The 9,152-nt window shown below is 44.2% G+C and overlaps 1 protein-coding gene across 1 annotated transcript in view; it reads right to left on the bottom strand.

Annotated features, from left to right (window-relative positions):
* PIK3R6 (phosphoinositide-3-kinase regulatory subunit 6) overlaps positions 1–6,929 on the bottom strand; it is a 73,441-nt gene extending 66,512 nt beyond the window's left edge. Inside the window, exon 1 of the mRNA XM_019542768.1 lies at positions 6,622–6,929. The gene's annotated coding sequence lies outside the window, so the exon portion shown is untranslated. The remainder of the gene's footprint in view (positions 1–6,621) is intronic.
* Positions 6,930–9,152: the final 2,223 nt, after the last annotated feature.

Raw genomic sequence — 9,152 nt, 5'->3', positions numbered from 1 at the left:
CTGGCCCTTTAAGGAAAAAAAAAAAGATAAAAACGCTAGACTCACCGTTTCTGCCCAGTGGGGGGGTGATCCCCACTGCCCCCTGCTGCACTCTGAAGCCCTGAGGCTGCTGCAGGCACTGGTGGGGACTGGGGAGTGAGGTGGGGTCAAGGGGCTCATGCAGAATCCCCCACACAGCATGGGGCAGTGGGGGGAAGCAGGGATCGTTCCTCCCCCCGCTGCCCAGTGGCACCTGGTGAGTTGGGGCTTTTTTTAAAAGCACTGGGAGCTGGGGTGGGCAGGGGAGCCATTGGGGGGGCTGGGGGAGCAGGTAGGGGATGGGGCCTAGCTGGGGTCTTCCCATGGTCCCCTCCCCCTTCTCCAGCTCCCCTCCCCACCCCCTACTTAACAGCTCCGAGTCTGGCTACAGCTCCCTGCTGCAGTGGACAGGGACTGCCTGAATCACCAAAGCTCTTTGAATCTTTTCTGAAGATTCAGAGAACTTTGACTCTGTTTGGACCTTTTAATTGGTTCGCTGATTCAATTCAGATTTGGAGATTCAGCCACCGAATCGAGACGAATCTCTTCTGAATCGAATCACTACCTGAAGCTTTGTACAGCCCTACTGAATATTGCTTGTGAGTGGGGAAGTTTGTTCACAGTGGAATACCCAGGTAGCATTTACTTCCTCAGGTTTCTAGGTGGGTTCACAAGCCAAGACAGAAAATACGGTGTAAAAACTCTAAATTGAACCCAGTCCTTGTTATCGCCATCCAGTGCCTGGCAAAACAGTTATGTAATAAAAGAAGAAATTGTAAGAGCAATAAAGCAAATGGAAAGAAGCCACAGTGTCAAAGTAGCAAAGCTCCCAAACTTGGATAAGAAACATGATAGTGATTGAGAAGCCAAGCAAGCTTTGCTTTTGCTCAGGCTCTAGGATTTAAACCACGAGGATGAACTCATTTGAAATGCCTACAACAACAACAGGGCTTGGAAAAAAGCAAAAATATTCTCAGGAGTTGACCCTAAGGCCTAAAACTGGCATAAAACAGTGAAAAAGGAAAGCAGCTGCCTTTCCAAATGGTGGCCACCAGCCAGTAGATACAGATGACTGAGAATGCCATTTGGGTTCAAAACTGCCATGGAAAGATATCAGTATTCCCAGAAAGATGTATTAACAGGATCTGCAGGGGTCTGTAATATAGCTGATGACATTCTGGTGTAGGAACAGGAGACAGCAGGGCAGAAGCCACAGCAGAACACTTCCGCATGCCTATTAGAGGATGCTAGGGAAGAAGAGGGAAATGCCAAACATGGCACCCTTGCTTGTTCCCCAGGGATTATGGTTTGATCTTGAAAAAGGGCAAAGCAGTTCAGCAGATACTACACCTATAATACTAAGTCAGTTAAGACACTAGTAGGATTTGCAAAGCTATCTGACAAAATTTCTTCCAAGTCTCTCAAAAGTCTGCAAGCCCTTTGGGTGACTGACTGACCAAAAATGAAGTATAGACATGGTTAGTACAGCCATCAATCATTTAAGCTGCATCAGCAGAAGTAGTAAGTGTAAGACACAAGAGATATTAATACCTCTTAACTTGACACTTGTTAAGCTTCATCCAGGCTAGGGACAAACACTCAAAAAGCCTGAGCCTGAACTGATTCAATCTTTGCAGGTTAGTTTAACCTGGCTAGGCTGAACTGGTTTGTAACTGCACAGACATCACAGATATGCAGGCACATGCCTGCCCTGGCTCAGGCTAGAAGCTGGGGGTTGCTAGAGCAGACCTCCCTTCCCTTCCAGAGCACTGAGCTGAGGGGGGCGTGGGGTAGGACACTGTGATTAGCCCAGCAGGGAACTGATAACAGTGTTTATCACCCCCCAACTCAGTGTTTATCACCCCATTAAGAAATCAACAGAGGGACATTAGCAGCTATCTGTTGTTCCTGCCTGTTGATTCAGCATGTACGGGAGCCTGCATGTGGTCTGCTAGCTAATACATAGACACAGCTCAGCAAGGCAGAGGGGAGGGGGGAATTCCTGCTTAGCAGGGAGTGGTGACGGGGAGTAAGGGGAGCTGCAGCTAGGGAGCAGCGGGGAGGGCCCAGGCCTGCTGTGGAATAGAGAGCTCCGCCCAGCCGAGAGAGCATGCAAGGATGCTGGGGGTGTCCGGTTTATCTTAAACCACAAAGCGGTCTGGGACAGACATTGTAAAACACCAGTTTAAGCCAAATCAGTTAAGTCTGATACTACATTCAACCAGGTTTATCTCAAACCGGTTTCAGCCATTTTCAAACTCATTTATGTGTATTGAATATCTGTTCTGTTACACGTTTAAACCAGTTTCTGATCACTTAAACTGGTTTATGTGTAATGTCTGCCCCTAGCCCTAGAGTGTTGTACACAATTTTAGCTCCACGTTTTAGGAAAGTATGTGGGGAAGTTAGAGAGGGACCAGAGGCAGGCAACCAAAATGATTAAGGGGTTGGAAGGAAAGCCGGATGAAGAAATGTTGAGAGAACTAGACATGTTTAGCTTGGAGTAAAGGTAATTAAGCAGTCTGCAAGTATCTGGAAGTCTGCCATAAGGAAGGAGGTAGGATGTGAACAATGGCTTTAACTAGCAGCAAAGTAGATGTAGGCTATATATCAAGAAAAACTTCCTTATTGTTAGAACAAAGAGGCAGTGAAATAAACTGCCCAGGGAAGTTGTGGAATCCCCTTCACTGGAAACTTTTAAGAGGAAGCTGGATAAGCAGTGGATAGGGATGATTTGGGAATAGCACTCTTGCACTTGAGGTCCCTTCCACCTTTATGATTCAATAATTGCCAAGGAGCTGGTAACCTACCTTCCCATCTGGACATAAGAAAGTAGAGGAAAAGGCAACCAGAGTGCTGCCGGTGAGATGGAGCTTGAAGAAAGGGACACATAGTAGCTACATTATTACCAACAGTATGAAGAGATGACAACATTGAAAAGGAATGTCTTCCAGTAGTGTTCACAGGTGAACATTTCAACATGTCCAAGGATAAGAAAGAATTTGAACAGAAATTGATCACAGACTGCTAGAAAGCATTTTTAAGCCACCAGATAAATAACCTCCAAACATCTTCATTGCTTGCTGCTGAAACTGTAATGCTACAGCTTAAAGGCACGCAGTAAGCAATGGCATGACACACATCTATGTTACTTCTTATCCAAACCAGCGAAACAGCATGAAGATATAGCATATGTACAAGAATATAAGATCCTCAACTGAACAGAAACATGGAAACCACAGAAAGAGTTTGAAAGTGTCAGCTAAGCCTGTGACATGTCAATTTAAATTCAGACTGTAAGAACAAACCTACCAGACAAAAACTAGCCTGTCTGCTGTATATCATTCTATGAGGTTAGCCAAAGACCCAAAATGAAACTTTACATGTTCTTACAAAAATATTTGGACCACTTAAACAAGCTGAACTATCAAGATAGCATCATACATGAAGGAAATTGACTCACAAAACCCAGATCACTGAGAGCCAGGGTTGCCAACGCAAGAATGTTTTTTACTGACAATCTGCAAACTTTTTACTGACCAACATTTTTGGGGGGACACAAGCTTTTATTGTCAATAAAAAAAAATTCTTGTTGGCAACCTTGTATGACTCCAGCAATATCTTTATACCCATCTGCCCCTACCACAGGGGTCCCCTACTAACCCCATACCCTGACACCTCTGCCTGCACCCTGCATCATATTATCCCACCCCAGCCTTACACCCACTGGCCCCATTCCTCCCTTCCCTACACAGACCCGTACCTGCCACCTCTTCTCTCTTTCCAGCCCCGCAGTTTTCCCAGCAGGAAAGAACTATAGAGGCTAGTGAGCCAGAATGCCCTGACAAAGTTCACAGTGCCAAACAGTGATCCTGTTTTGACACCAGGTGGTGCTGCTCTACTCTCTCTGTCCAGCATCTACACTTGCCTTGAATGCAGTTTCATTCAAACTGTGGATCTTGAAACAAGCTTGGATTTCTTATTTTTACAGAGGCAACATTATTTTTACAGAATTTATAGACAGATGATTTTAGGCTGTTTTTTCATGGACTGTCTGTAAATGTACATACAGTTGCCACCCTGGCTGACAACAGACCCTTTCTCCAGAATCCAGTGGAGCTACACTGGACTATCAGTGTGTCCTTGGAGAGCTAGCACACAGTGTACTGTCCAAATATGACAAAGGACAGGTGTGAAACACAGGGAAATTCAAGCCAAGCAATAAAAAGGGAGATAGTGAAAATATATAGCAGCTACAACCAGTCTTTGATCAAAGATGCATCCTTTTACCAAAAACCACACAGGTTTATTAGCATAGACTACTAGTCTGACTTCCAGGAACTAGACACACTATCAGACACCACCATAGTGACCAACACAGACAAAGCAATGAAGCAGTTTCAGACATGGTGTTCCAAACCAGGTGCACCTGCAGGAAATCTGGAAACAGGGATTCAGCCACATCACATCATCATCACTTCAGAAACCAACTAAAAGGCAAAGCTGAATTGTCAGCTAAAAATGCCAAGGCTACTAAAGAAAATTGGAAAAAAATAAAATAAAGGAAATGCATAGTACGCTATCCTAGAATTTCTATTCTAGTATTGCGTGATATGCATTTCCTTTATTTTATTTTTTCACTGCTCCAGTGGAAGGTCTAAGTAGCAGCCCAGTGCAATGCCTAATGTCAAGATCCATATGTACCCTGGTGCCTATCATTCCACCATTCATATGGCTGGTAAGAAATGCCACCGAAAAGGAAAGAAAACACAGATGCCTAAACCTACTATAAGTAACAAGCTGAAGCCCTCTGAGGAAAACAACCATGAGATGCTCTTAAGATCAAATCATTTCCTGTGTACTTCAAAGTACACAGGAAGCTACATGTATTGAACAGATAAGCCCTCATTCATATATTTCACCATAACTTCAAATACATTCACCTACTGAAAAATACAAGACTGAAATATGGATGTGAACAACAGATCTACCAACTCAGTTTCAGTGTTTCTAGAAGAAGCAAAAGCCAATAACCAACCAATACATAACAGAAGAGACCCTCAAGCCCCAGAAGAAGCAATCACAAGGTAGTAGAAAGCCTTGTGAACTATCATATAAAAGACTCAGAGTCACTGACATCAAATTGTCTTCATACAATACTATGATGTGAAAGAACAACTCCCCCAGAACTTGGATCCCAAGAAAGTTAGAAGCTAGTAAAAACAAAAGGGTGGGGGGGAGTTGTGTGCATGTGTTTGTGTGTGTGTGTGTGTGTGTGTGTGTGTGTGTGTGTGTGAGAGAGAGAGAGAGAGAGAGAGAGAGAGAGAGAGAGAGAGAGAGAATGTGTATGCACATGATGAAAGACATTTTAAGAAAATAGAACAATGTTACATATGTAAGGCAGTAAGAGATTATGGTAGTCATGTTTAACTTGTTAGTTGGGATTACAGTTTGCAGGTTTGGAGTTTGTTTCTTTTTAAATAAAGACTGTTAATAAATAAGATATATTGATAAAATATCAGAAACTCCAGGGTAAAAATTATTTAAGTGTAATTCACCACTAAAGCCCCAACGGAGTTGGACTGAACTGCAAATGGTTACCAGCTTTGAGGGGGGTGCCTGTGCAATGAATTGCTGGCTCTTAAACAGGTTCCAAGCAGGCATAGCACAAAAACACCAACTGGCTCCCTTGCTAGCACTTGACCTGAGTATAAGCAACAACTTTCACCCTCCTTTGCTGTTAGCCTCCACCTAGTCTCAAAGTGAAATTCACTTAGAAAAGGACACCATGCATCCTATTAGACTGGTTTCCACACCAGGGCCTTTCCCTAGCAGGGATGGGACACACACACATACACATGCCCCATGGATTTCATCAAGGCTGTCAATCACAGACCTGACAGAAAAATGGATCTATTGAATGTTGCAGACACCCCCCCGCCCTGACACTCCCCCAAAGAGCTGAAAAAGAAACAGGAATATAACAAGACTAGCATTTCAGTGCAACCAGTGCCATTCATTCAGCAGCTGAATGTGCTACAGAAGCAGAATGCCACCCACTTCTCTTAGAAAGGGGGCCAGGGAATTCTGTCGTCTCACATCCAGAGAGCATCCATCTGAAGTCAAGTATAAGGAAGGGTAGGTTGAGCATTGTTGACCTGGGGGTGGCTGTTCTCAGACAGCAAACTATAAAAAACGATTTCAAACTGAAATTGCAGAACAAGAAATCACCCACAGACTGAATCATGTTAAAGGACTATGGATTCATATCCCATTACCTGGTTTAGCTCTTGTGACTCCTTTGTTCCTATAGGTTTTCTGCTTATTTCTCCTAGCACTGCTCCGCTTCCCCCTCTTTCTCTTGCTCCCTTCCTTTATCTTTTGTATTCTAATTTCTCTCTCCTTATACTATGCTTTTTGCATGTTCTTTGATAGCATTTGTCAAAATCAGCTTCAGCTCACAAACTCTTGTGCTATATATCTACTTTGGTTAGTTTATAAAAGCTGCAAATCAGCTCTGCCTCCTATCCATCTCACATGCACCTAAGATCCTATTACTAATGAAGGTGACAGGGCACAGTCCTTGAAAAGCCATTTCCTCACCTGCTCCGATTGTCCAGAGATCAGCTGTGCCAGTCAAATAATCCTGCAGCTAGTTTTCCAGAGGCTGTGCTGCATGTTACAAAGTCTGCAAAAGTTTCAGTGAAAAGGGAAGTGCCTGTGTTATTTCAAGACAACTTCCTATTTCAGGCCAGAGGTTCCTCAAGGAGAGCAGTTACATTTGTATTTCACTATCTTTTGGCAGCCTTCTAAGTCACAGAGGTAGAAGAGGAATGGTTTTGCACTGCTCTCTTCGCACTGCTATACTCTAATCTTCAGAAACCAAACACTCAGGTTGGCTGGTATTGTATAAAACCTGGACTGAGTCAACACTAACAGTGGGTGGTATGAGTCACTGAGTTGGCATTGCCACCCTATCATCAACTCTTTCTCAGGAGGATATGTCTTGATTGGATCAGCCCCCCAAGGCGTTCTTCTGGTTTGATGGCACCACCCTACTAGGAGATAGTGTTTGAGGGGGGCTTTGCTTAATATACAGTGCACACAAATAAACAATGTTGCTAAGAGAGAGACAAAAAGGTATCTGCACAAAGCACAGTTACTTCTCCAGCTCCTCCAGTTAGTTTTGTATTCCTTCTTATTATTATATTAACAATACTTGCCATGTCATCCCTTCAAATGTCCAAGCACTTCAAAAACATTCATTTTCATGGGAAGCTCAGTAGTCCTTTCATTTTACATCTTGTCTCCTAGTCTCATAGACCAACTACTGCAAAAAGCCACCCTGTGAGATGCTATTGCTCAGGTCTCAGTATTCGTTAAAACTGACCCTTCCATGAGCTGCTCTGCATGTACTGTGAAGATATAAGGAAATGCTTCCTGTATAATTTACTCCCCAGCCAAAATATGAAATAGGGATTTGGCCATTCTGGCTGTATAGGCCTGAATCAGAGGACAGGAAGTTTAGCTTCCAGGTTGTCTGGGCCTCTCTGGAATATAACGATGTAAGACAGTAAAAAGGTCAGTAAGCACATTTGCAACCTTTCTGCAGCTGTTGCATTTATTTGCTAGTCAACACGACAGGGCTGTATGCTAAAAGTTAAGGAATGATCATCGGTTATAGAAACTTGGGTCATTTGGGTTTAGAGATTAATAGGAAAAAAACCCAAGAAATACTAAGGGAAATTTAGGGCTAAAACCTATTTCACTTCACATTCCTGGGTGGCCTGTAAGTAGCTGCATAACTGCAGTTTCTGACACTTAAACGCAGTTCCAGACTGTATGTTGTCCTGTTGGGGAAGAGAATCACCCCATGTATGTACCTGCTAGAAGTACTGAGGAGGAGGAGGGTCCTCCTATGTGTTGCCCCAAAAGCCTAGTGCAGGAGTTGGCATCTTTTTGTCATTGCTGGCCACTGTTTGTGACCCAGACTCTGCCATGGGCTGCAGCCTGGCACATCCCCAGTGATTAGTAGATGCTGCAGTGGGAGTCGATTGAGAGAAAGAGGCACTAGGCTTTTGTGGACACCTCCTCTCCTGCTGTGGCTGGAGCATTCTGCCAGTTCCCTATGTCCAGCCAGATCCAATTTCTCCATGGGCTGGATCTGGCCTGCAGGTTGTGAAGCCCTGCCCGAGTGGGTTAAAGCATAATTCCAGGAGTGGAAGACCTAGAGACTATCACCCAGAAGGGCTTTGAACCTGCACTACTTGCTGCCCAGTGAAGTGCTGTAGCCACTTGACCGCAGGCATTATAGACTCATTTCTCTAGCTGCACTTTGTATTTAATATTTGTTATATAAATCACTGGCTAAAGTTTCTCTCCCACTAGCAGCAAGGGTGTCAGCTGTAAGCCAGTGAGCTTTCCCATCAAGGGCTGTATCTATCTCACTAAGCCATACATCTTACAAATTAATTTCTCTCTCCTGGCTTCACATATCTCCCTTTCTTGGCACCCAGCAGGCCTGATTCAAGAAGAGGACCTGGATAACAGCCAGTTCATGGCCTGGTGGTTGGAGTAATTTGTTGGGAAGCAGGAGGTATAGTTTCAGCTCTGGGTGTGGGGATTTAGAACCTGAATCTCCTGCTTCCTATGCAAGTGCCCCAGCCACTAGAATATTTGGCTTCAATATGGGAGGATCCTTTTCCTCCAGCATTAAACGTCAATTAGTCAAGTGTTTTTGCCTGGCTCCTTTTTCAGCCTTGCACAGCTTTATGCACATAGGTGGATGATCCTGTTTCCCTGTGCACTGGTTCACCCGAACTGAATCACAATCTATGCATCAGTGCCAAAAAGTGCAATTACAGAACTGCATATGTGCCATTTAGAATCACAGAAAATTAAGTTTGGAAGGGACCTCAGGAGGTCATCTATTCCAGTGGTTCTCGAACTTTATTGCACCAGGTCCCTTTTTAAAATATAAATGGCCAATTCCAACCCATTGCCTACCACTCCTGACATGATGTCTCCTGCCCCCAGGCCTCAGCCCCCCAGCATGTGGGGCAGGGAGTGGGTGTGTGGCATGGGGAACAGGGGGCCTAGAAGCTTTAAAGAAGAAACATAGGAAACCATGGCTT

The sequence above is a fragment of the Crocodylus porosus genome, unplaced genomic scaffold (genome assembly GCF_001723895.1).
Source record: "Crocodylus porosus isolate Cpor-Errol unplaced genomic scaffold, CroPor_comp1, whole genome shotgun sequence".
NCBI lineage: Eukaryota > Metazoa > Chordata > Crocodylia > Crocodylidae > Crocodylus > Crocodylus porosus.
The sequence above is the reverse complement of the archived record's forward strand: the minus strand, read 5'-3'. Positions and strand labels throughout refer to the sequence as shown.